Consider the following 11,100-nt stretch of genomic DNA (forward strand, 5'->3'; position numbering starts at 1 on the left):
TACGTTAAAAAAAAAATTCATTCAAGTATTTGTCGATTTGAACATCGGCATTGTTTTAAAAAGGAGAAAATACTTAATAGTTAATCATTATTAAGACACATTTCAAACTTCCGAAAGTGTCACAGTATTTACCTGAATTACTGTAGACCAAGTGTTGTCGTTATTATTATTATTATTATTATTATTATTATTATTATTATTAATGTCTGTTCTTTTAGCTCACATGGATGTAAAATATTGTAAATTTAAATTATGGGATGTACAATATCTTTACCAGCGAGACTTCTGGTTGTTTCTGAAGCACACCATTTATAGAAATTTCCGTGTGTGGTGCTTCACTCGAGTGCTTTACATTTTCCTATGCAACAATGCAATAAGGTGTGTTCTTAACTGATCTGTTTGTCTACTACTATAGATCAGGGGTATTCGACTACAAATTGTGAAGGTTCAGCAACCTAAATTTCCTTGTTTACAAAGACCCGAATAAGCAGCTAATACGAGTGAATGGCAACAAAGGTTATCTTTTATGCCTTTTTTTGTCTTTTTTTTTTGGATTCTGAAGGAGCACGTCTGTTTAGAACTTGAGCTGTAGAATGAATGAACTATTCTCTGTCCCAACATCTTTAAACATCCTCTTTTCATCAGGTTTTTTTTTTTGGTAAACAAGCCATGCTGCCACTTAACACTAGAGAAGGTAAATGAACTGCAACAACAACAAAAAAGACCAATTAGCTGCTTTCAGCTAAATAATTTCCACAAGAGCGTGTGATTGGCTACAGAAAGCTGCAAAAGTGCATCTGTTACAGAAGCAGTGATGATTCATGTCAACTACGGCCAGATTATTTCATATGTTTAGTGGTTCCGCTACAGTACTTTTCGTGCTTGGTTCAATCCACTGTAAATACTTTGCTGGGACTGCGTCTGGACTGCAGTATGCCAGAGGACAACCCTGTTTGGTTTTAATTTATTTAGAATAATTCTACGCAAAAAAGATCTATTATTGAATAAAGAGAAGTAACCAATAATCATTATTTAAAGGGCAATGTACAGCGGAGTAACAGTCATCCTCACTAGCTGTTAATTGTTATTCATATATTGGCATTTATGGAATTTTTTTTACACACATACTTTTTCAGTTACATTAAATTTTCACACATTCACTTCCAGTGTGCTTACTGTAGATGGTAGAGGTGTAAGGATACACTCCGGTCATGATTCGATTCGCTCATGATACTGGCTTCATAATTCGATCCAATTTGATACTCAGAACAAAATCTGAATCAAGAAAAAATGTCTGAATAGGTTTAATATTGTAAACAAAATGTACTACAAGTCCAACATATCTTAAAATTAAATAAAAAAAAAAAACTGATTGAATAATCTCTGACCAGGGTAAAATGATGGTTTGAAACATAATGAGAGCTCCAAAGTCGGCTAAAGTGATCGAGTTCTGCGGCCTGTACATTACAGAGGCACATGGCTGGTGTAATTTGAAACCTACCAAAGAGCTCATTTTAGCTGTTACAATGTGGTTGTGTAACATGTTATATTATAACACACGCCGTATGTTATGTTATAACGAGTCATCGGCCCCAGCGTACACTCATCATATTATAATCCTATATAAGGGTTGTGCAAATTGGGACCTCTGGTGTTCAAATAGTGCAGTTGTGTTAGATGCATAATTAATTAAATGCTGATTCCCACGATCAGTACATCGTCAATGTTTTGCATTTCGATGCATCGTGTCACGATGTATTGTCACACCCCTCAGAGGCATACAAATTTCAATTTGTAAACGTGCATAAAAAGCTAACACTGAAAGGAAATTCAGAAGGAAAAATGCAAGCTTGACAAATGCAGCATGAAATACAGTAGCATCATTTAAGACGTGAGGCTGGATCAAGCAAGCATATTAGGTGCTACACTTTCTTATTGTTTATTTTATTCGATTTTTTTCTCTCCATTGCAATCACTGTAGAGCCAACACCAGAATGCATAGTGTTTGATATACCAGCATCACCTTGCAAAAAATCTACAAATAAAAACCTGCTACTGGACTTAACAGTGTCTGTGTTTGTTATTTTGCATAAGTTCAGAAAAGGACAATCCTTATTTACAGGTTGTTTTTTTTTTTTTTTGCCAGGAATAGTATTTGATTTCTTGCTTCATTTGTATATTTATACAAAAAGAACCTGAGAAAACAGAGTTATTTCATTTGTTTATGGAATTATGTTATCCAATACCCATTTCATTTGTGTGAAGTAATTACCCATTTGAGCTTAATAACTGGTTGCACCACCTTTGGCAGTAATAACCAATAGCCACTAGCCAATTCCCAACTAATATCCGGCTTTCACATGAATGTGGATAAATTTTAGCCACCTCTTTATTTTTAAAACTGCTATTGGTTCTCATTAGTTCTCATAGTGCCTTGGATCGCCAGCAACTCTGGAGATTACGCTGAAGATGTACTTCCACAACACTGCATGCTGAGATTTTGTGAAGAGGCTCCATTTACCAGTATTACAGTGGTGCTTGAACCCTTCAGAGTTTTCTACATTTCTGCATAAATATGACCTAAAACATCATCATATTTTCACACGAGTCCTAAAAGTAGATAAAGAGAACCCAGTTAAACAAATGAGACTAAAAGATTATACTTGGTCATTTATTTATTGAGGAAAATAATCCAATATTACATATGTGAGTGGCTTAAGTATGTCAACCTTTGCTTTCAGTATGTCCAAGGTGTGACTCTGTGTGCAGCAATAATGGCAACTAATAAATTCTGGTAACTGTTGATCGGTCCTGCACATTGGCCCGGAGGAATTTTAGCCCATTCCTTAGTACAGAAAAGCTTCAACTCTGGGATGTTGATGGGTTCCCTCAATGAACTGCTTGCTTAGCAGTCGTTTTGTCCTTGCAACCCTGCCATGCACACCATTATTCTTCAATGTTCTCCTGATGGTGACCTCATGAACATTAACATTAGCCAATGTGAGAGAGGCCTTTAATTGCTTAGAAGTTACTCTGGGTTCCTTTGTGACCCCATGGACTATTAAACATCTTGCTTTTGGAGTGATCGTTGTTGGTTGACCACTCCTGTGGAGGGTAACAATGGTCTTGAGTACACTGTCTGACTGTGGATTGGTTGGTTTTGTAACCTTTTCCAGCCTGATGAGCATCAACAATTATTTTTCTGAGGTCCTCAGAAATCTCCTTTGGTCATGCCATAATACACTTCATCAAACAAGTTCAGACTTTGATAGATCTCTGTTCTTTAAATAAAACAGGGAGCTCACTCACACCTGATTGCAATCCCACCTGACTCTCACAGATGTGTAATATTGGATAATATTGAATAATTTTCCTCAATAAATAAATAACTAGCCAAATATAATTTTTTTTGTCACATTGTCTACTTGTGTGAAAATCTGATAATGATTTAGGCCATATTTTTGCAGAAATGAAGAAAATTCTAAAAGGTTCACAAACTTTAAAGCACCACTGTATGTCCACTGACCTTGATTGACCAATTATGGCATATCGCACAACACCTACATACATGAATGCTTGACCGATAAAAGTGGGCCATTAGACAGTTGAGTATTTTATCCTGCCCTAGATTCCCAGCCATTGGATTATGATGAGCTGCATGGAAAAGCATTTCCCTGTGACTCTTTGGCATCTGCAGTTGGTTGGTGTCTTTTCTTGTGTGAGTATCCTGCATCACTAAGTAGGTCAGTGTGATTTCTAGTAGGATTATTTGACCAACAATTACTCTTATTTGGTTGAGGTAAATCCCCAAGGGGAATCCTCATGGAGGGTAAGGGCATGGAGACAGCCCCCTCCATTGAGTCGCTGTGATGCAGAGCAGTTACTGATGGCCCTGGCACTGCCTCCCCAGCCAGAGCTACATAAACCCCCACCTTGCTCTGCTTTGCCAAGAACCATCCATCATCATGGTCTTTAATATTTCCCAAAAACCTGTACAATAAGTCCCCAAAATGAGAGGATGGAGGAGGTGAGGACTAACCATCTTATGCATTTGGCCCTGGAGAATTATTAAGATGTGCAGATATTCATGAATATTCCTATTGTTGTATATAAAATATACATGAAATAAACACAAGGGAGACATAGTATGAGTAATATGTAATCTTTTTGAGAATTCACTGGGCTGATGGATGTATGAACGGATGTTTACCTAAGACACAACACACAGATAAGCAAGGCACAAACCATACATGTATTTGATTAGTGCGGCAGGCCTCAGAGCGTAGGTGGACGGTCAACTAAGAGACACACACACACACACACAGGCCTATGCCACCCCGCACACACATACAGAAGGAAAACAGAACATTATAAGAATAATAAAAGGAGTATTAAGATATTATAAGGATAATATAATGATATTATGAAGTAGGGAGTACAGTAAACCACTTGCAAGCAGTATAACCATATATATATATATATATATATATATATATATATATATATATATATATATATATATATAACAGAAATGTAGAGCAAATATGAAAGGAAATTGTAAACCAGAAATACAGAAAAATGTGAAAGAAACTTACTCATAATATACTTGGAGGTGGGGAAGAGTCTTGTCTCACGAGAAAAAGTCAGGAGTAATACAGACGAAGGCCTTAATTTTTAAGAGAGAACCAAGAGGGGCCATTTATAAGGGTAGTTGAGTCACGTTGCACCTGCAAGATAACTGAGACCAAGGTCTCTCCGAAATGTTGTGTCTCGTACCTCTTTCAAATCTAATGGTGTTCGGAAAGGCTCTTTTCAAAACATATTGGTAATTTTGATAAGCCCTTTCTAAAACAGAATGGTAATTTTGATAAGCTCTTTCTAAAACACATTGGTGTCTGGGTCATCCTGACCCTAAGAAAACTGTATAAATAGAAGAGCTTCAGCTCTGGTTTTTTAGATCGCATTTTGGGGCGTCTCAAACTGTGGGGATCTCGTGTGGTGGAACGGAACGAATAAACCTGGACCCTTGCTTCTTCTCACTCACGGCTGGTGTCTTATTTTTCTTTCTCCAATTGAATATGTGAGTATCTGTTTCTATGTTAAGTGTCTTCAGGTAACAGGCAAAATTTGAGCCAGCACTATGCAGACACCTGATGTGCTTTTCCCAAAGCTCCACACTGAATCCTGAGACCACTAAGGCCTGTACCCCCTTGAATATTCATTGGAATGTGGTACACTATATAGCCAATAGTATGTGGACACCTGAGTATCAAAACTATGAGCATTAATATTGAGTTGTCCCTTTTTTGTACTCTTTTGGGAGGTCTTCAAACTAGATTTTGGAATATGTTGTTAAGGATTTGTGGCCATTTAGCCAGAAGAGCACAAGAGCACAAGAGGCTGGACAGTAATGTTGGGTGTGTGCAGCCGTCATTTCAATTAATCCCAAAAACTCTCTGCAAGCCACTCAGGTTCTTCCGACCTTGGCAAACCATGTCTTTATGGATTGCCAAGGTGTGAACAGGGGCATTGTCATGCTGGAACACGTTAGTGTCCAGCAAGTGTGAAGAAATCTTTCCGCTACAGTATATAAAGACATTTTATGCAATTTTGTGCTTCCAATATTGTGCCAACAGTTAGGGGAAGGTCCACACATGGCTGTGAGGGTCAGCTGTCCACATAGTGGATATTTTGGCCAAATACTGTACAGTGCTGCTCAGTCTGGGATGGCCTGTGGTGCACCAGGGATCCAGAGTAATCAGTTGGTGAGTTCAAATCCCTGCACCTTCAAGCTGCCACTGAAGGTCTTTAAGCAACACCCTTAACTCTTCTACTGTTTCCTCTCTGAATCTGGATAAAAGCCAAATGAATAAATGCAAATCTAGACCTAGTTTGGGAAATTCTTGTTAAAGAATTGTACCAGGATGCAACTGTATACCAGGAAAGTCTGATGTGGTCTTTGCACTACTGCTGTATCCTGGCAATGGAAACGCCCTGCACCACTGGCTACTGTATGTTATGCTGAAGACTGAGAGAGCTCTTCTGTTAGGGTAAGTTCCACATTTGCTGGACCTCTTGCCATTTTTCTACCTTCTTTTTAGTTGCTTTTATTTGCTGATAACTGTAGTAGTTTGAGTAATCGATCTGACAGCCTGGTGATATACAACAGTAACCGGGTGATACAGTAAAAAATAATACAAATCTAACGATAAAATGAATGCAAATGTAATTTTTCAGCTACTTTTGTTTTGTTTTTTTTTTGTGTTACATCTACTTTGTTGTATGACCATTGAAGATTATGATAGAAAAAAAAACTCACTCTATCTATCATTGTTCTCATTAGCCAGTCATTGATTTTTCTAATCATGCTTTATCATTTAAAATATCTGTCCTTCCCAACCAGCACAAAAGCACATAATTATCTCCAACTACTCAGTGCAGGTATTCAAGTTTTCAAGTGCTGCTTGAACTATATATATATATATATATATATATATATATATATATATATATATATATATATATATATATATATTGTCATATATCAAGGAGGTAACTCTGGACTTCAGTTCCCATCAGCCACTGCACATATATATATGTGTGTGTGTGTGTGTGTATATATATATATATATATATATATATATATTATATATATATATATATATATATATATATATATATATATATATATATATATTCTTCTGCACAACTGCTTGTCCATGATTTTGTGGTATCACCTGAAGTGCTGCAAATGCATCAGCCGTACATTTACAAAATTTTGGTAGACTCTACGTTGATGGACATGTCATGCAGCAGGTCCTGCTAGCATGCAAGAAAACAGATTTATTGTTCGTCCAGCTGCATAATTTGGCCTTAGTGCAACTGGATTGAAAACACACTCTTGTGAAAAATGCTATGCAGGAGTGGAAAATGTGGAGGAGTGCAACTGGTAGACTGTGAAGAACAGGAGGGACAGTCTGTCCTGTGGTGTCGATTGGAAAGAGACCCCCAACTGTGGAGCCGAGATTGGGAAAAGTTTTCCAGCTGAGACAGAGAATTTGTAGAAGCAAGTAAATCATGTATTGGAGCAGGGTAAAAAAAAAAAAAAAAAAATTAAAACCATGTGGTCCTGGGCATGTCAGCAAACAACTGAATGATGGGAATGATGGTATAGTAACTGTGATGGGCAGAAACTGGTAACTGTGACATGATATTCTTACTTTGCACACAAAGGCCTCCAGTGGGGATTTTGAGGCTTTACAATGATGCTCTACTGTTTACATTTAGTTTCTATATGTTTATGAGTAAAAGGACAGTGTGGCACTTACATAAATCCTACTTAGAGCACCATAGATTCAGTACGTTATTTAAAAAAAAAAATTCATAGTCAATGTATTTGTATTTCTGCTCTACTGAAATGTAATGAAAAAGCTTTACTCAGGGTCAGGGTCGTTCGGTTTGAGATGGGAATACACCTTGAATGGGACATCAGTACATCACAGGGCACCATACACACAAATACAGTATGTTAGCATTGCTAATCCAACTACCAGCATCTATGTGAGAGGCTAAATGAAACCAGAGAACACAGAAGAAACCCCCATGGATAATGGCAGAATTTGCAAAAAATAAAGATTGTACCCTGAGTTCAGGATTAAACTGGCGGACCTCGGAGCTACGAGGTTTGTAATCAATGATAATTGAATGAATAATAAATTTTCAACACTATATTGAGTTTAAACGGAATGCCTACAATGGAGAATTGCTGATGTGGTTGACCAAGAGTTGTTATCACTGCTTTCTAAATTCCTAGAGTTCCTGAAAACATCTGTACTTTATTATGTAGAAGACAAGTTTGGAGATAGATTAGTGTATAAATCCGCACATTAAATATTGATCCGATTCCTGTGAGTGAAAACGCATACTGTATATCTTGATCAAAGTGGTGTGGGAGAAGGAGAAGAGCTGGGAGACCGTGAGGCACATTCGGGACATTCTGTCCTGTGGTGTTGATTGGAGAGAGGCGCCTGACAGTGGAGCCAAGATTGGGAAAAGTTCTCCAGCTGAGACAAAATCCACAGAGCCTATTCCAGAGAAAGAGGGTTCTCTGCATTCCAGCATATATTCAGTGTTGTGGGACAGTCTAAAAGAGCCACATCATTATATCAGTGTTGCATAGCTACTTTACTGCACCTGAGTCAACCTAACTCTATTTGGGTGATTCCACTCTTGTAGCCCTAGTAACTCTTGAAATTACTCTTAAAACTCTAAATCTTATTAAATCTAAGACGTTCATTAAGCCATCCAGAAATGTGTTAATATATCTCAGGCAACAATATCTCATTTTTAGAAGGTTAATTTGCTGACAGGTTCATAAATGAGTAAGTGTAATGCTTATTGCATGAGGACATTAAGGGCATTGTAATGATTTACCTAAAATTATTATTTAATTAATAATTTGTTTGTAGTGTATAATTTGGGTGAAAGGGTTGTACTTTCAAAGTGACTTCGTCAGTCATAATCACAGCCTTATTAAATATATACCATAGAACAAGAATGAGAAGATGTATGTTTATTCCTCCTATCACTAAAGTATATACTTCTTCAATACCTGATTTGATTTCTTTATTATCACTGTACAATGAAATTATGGAGTGCTGAGCCGCTGCGTGTACACGCGCTGCCATCTTGACCAAGGATAAAGGTGATGTGTCGACTTATAACAGATTAGTAATGAAAATTTTTTCAAGCACGAGGTGTTCAATGGATTCATGCATCAATGCAAAAATAGTAAGAAGTTACTTTTATAACTGTTATGATTATATTTCAAAGCAAAGTGTAGTTAGAGTGGGCTGGGACAGGCAAAAATGCTGCTTTGAAAGTGCTGTAGATGTTTTTTTGTTTTACATTATTTGCCCGAAGCGTGCGCATGGGTTGTTGTGAAGGAACAAGTTACGAGTGTTTTCAGCTTGTTTTGAAGGACACTTTACCTGTGTTTCAAATGTTCGTTACTTTACATTACAAACAATACACATTTAAAAAATGTTATATCAGCAGGACACAAATGGTACCCCAGTGGTGGAATTCTCCATCTGGGATGATGAAACAGTCGCAAAACAGTTTCCCCTGAAACTGCCTGTCAAGACAGGAAATCTACTTCTCCTCCTATCCCCATCCCCCCCCCCCCCACCCAAAAAAAAACACAGACACTTTTTTTTCTTTTCTTTTACATTTCTGCTTATGTTATGAGATGACTCCTGGTGCTATATTACAGTGTTGTTTTGTTATTTGTTAACAAATGACATTGCACAAGGAAGTACAAATACACATACAGATACTATCATTTACCATAAAGGAAACAAACACTGTTTAAATAACTGCTGCCAGGAAAATTCTCACTTTTAAACCACCCAGTCACAAAAGGCAGCTTGGGAATCACACAGCAATGGAAAAGCTACCCCTTTTCCGTGTTTAATGATAAGGATAATAACATTTTTAGACAAAAACCTTCTACCATTTAAAAAAAAAAAAAGAAAGAAAGAGTCCTTTCGACAGCCAGGGGTGATTTTGCAGTCTTACATGAACAAAAGTGTTTTGTTGGACGCCCCAAAGGGAAGAGGTGTTGGCTCATTTGGCTGCAGCTTTTGTACCAGGGCCGGCAGAACCCGCTGGTGGCTCTTTGTTGAAGAAGGAAACCTTAGCCGGGAGGTGTGAGCCTCGCGTAGATGTGGCGGCATCGGATGACCCCTCCGTTTCCTCTCCTGCTATTTTACCTGCCTTTTTTGTTTGTTTGCCGAACCTGATGAGATCAGATCTGCTTTCTGCATAATGTTAGCCCCTATCTTTTCTTTCTTTCCTCATTGTACCGTCTTGTTTATATATATATATATATATATATTACCATTCTTCCTTCACTTTTTCTCCTCCATCTCCACCATTATCTACAGAATAAGTATTAAATGTACAGTTGCAATCAAAATTATTAATTAATTGGGCTTGGATTGTCCATATGGAGGTGTATCTGCTCAGTAGACATTAAATCTGTAGTGAAATCAAAAGGAGATTGCATCTGCTAGACCACTGAGGTCGCATTGTGGACATATCCAGCTTGGGTGGCAGAGTATACTGTACGCAGTGTTTATTTAGTATTTAAATGAAGTATTTAGTACTTAAATGAATCTCTGATGCGTTTACCCTCCTGCTGCTGTGCTGTTAGAGGTCATAGCTGGAGTTGACAAACACACAGAAAAAATTATTCTAGACAGTGTTCACAAACAGGTCTGTGAGCCTATCCCGGGCCCAATGGCTACAAGGCGGGAATACACCCTGGATGTGATGGCAGTCTATCACAGGTCGCCATGCGCATACACATTCACTCCCAGGTGAGTGAATTCCATTTACAATATGGATAATAAGAACATGGTTAAGGTTGCATAATGTTTCTAATCAGAAAAACTTGACCATTTACATTACGGCATTTGGAAGGCACCCTTATCCAGAGCAACTTACATTTATCTCATTTATACAACTGAGCAATTGAGGCTCAAGGGCCCAACAGCAATAGCTTGGCAGTGCTGGGGCTTGAAATCCTGACCTTCTGATCAGTAACCCAGAGCCTCTAACCACTGAGCCACCACCACCCCATATCAGGACTTCCACTGGAATACCACATTCCACTACCAGCAAGTTGGCTCTGACAAGTTAAAATATGCATATTTATTAATTCTAAACTATGCATACAGGCATAATGAACTATACAGACTCCATGTAGATGTCTAAATTGCTTACTAAAATCTCTTTTGACCAACCATCTACATTTATTTCATTGACTGATTGCTTAAATAATACCTGTAGTACCCTGTAACCGTTTCTCCCAGACAAATGGACTTACATGGACATCCATTACATCTTGTGAAGAAAACCACAATGCTGCACAAAGCTTTTGGCAAAGCTTTTAGGGTCACGACACCCTCTTTTTATTATAGCTCAAATAATGCTCCTGGTTTTACCAGCACAGGATCTTTACTCAGACTGGATCTTTTCTCAAGTGCAGGTTTGTAAAGCAAGCAGTGTCTGGTTTTTGGTGAGGTTGTTCTGACC

This window comes from Ictalurus furcatus, chromosome 22 (genome assembly GCF_023375685.1).
Source record: "Ictalurus furcatus strain D&B chromosome 22, Billie_1.0, whole genome shotgun sequence".
Classification (NCBI taxonomy): domain Eukaryota; kingdom Metazoa; phylum Chordata; class Actinopteri; order Siluriformes; family Ictaluridae; genus Ictalurus; species Ictalurus furcatus.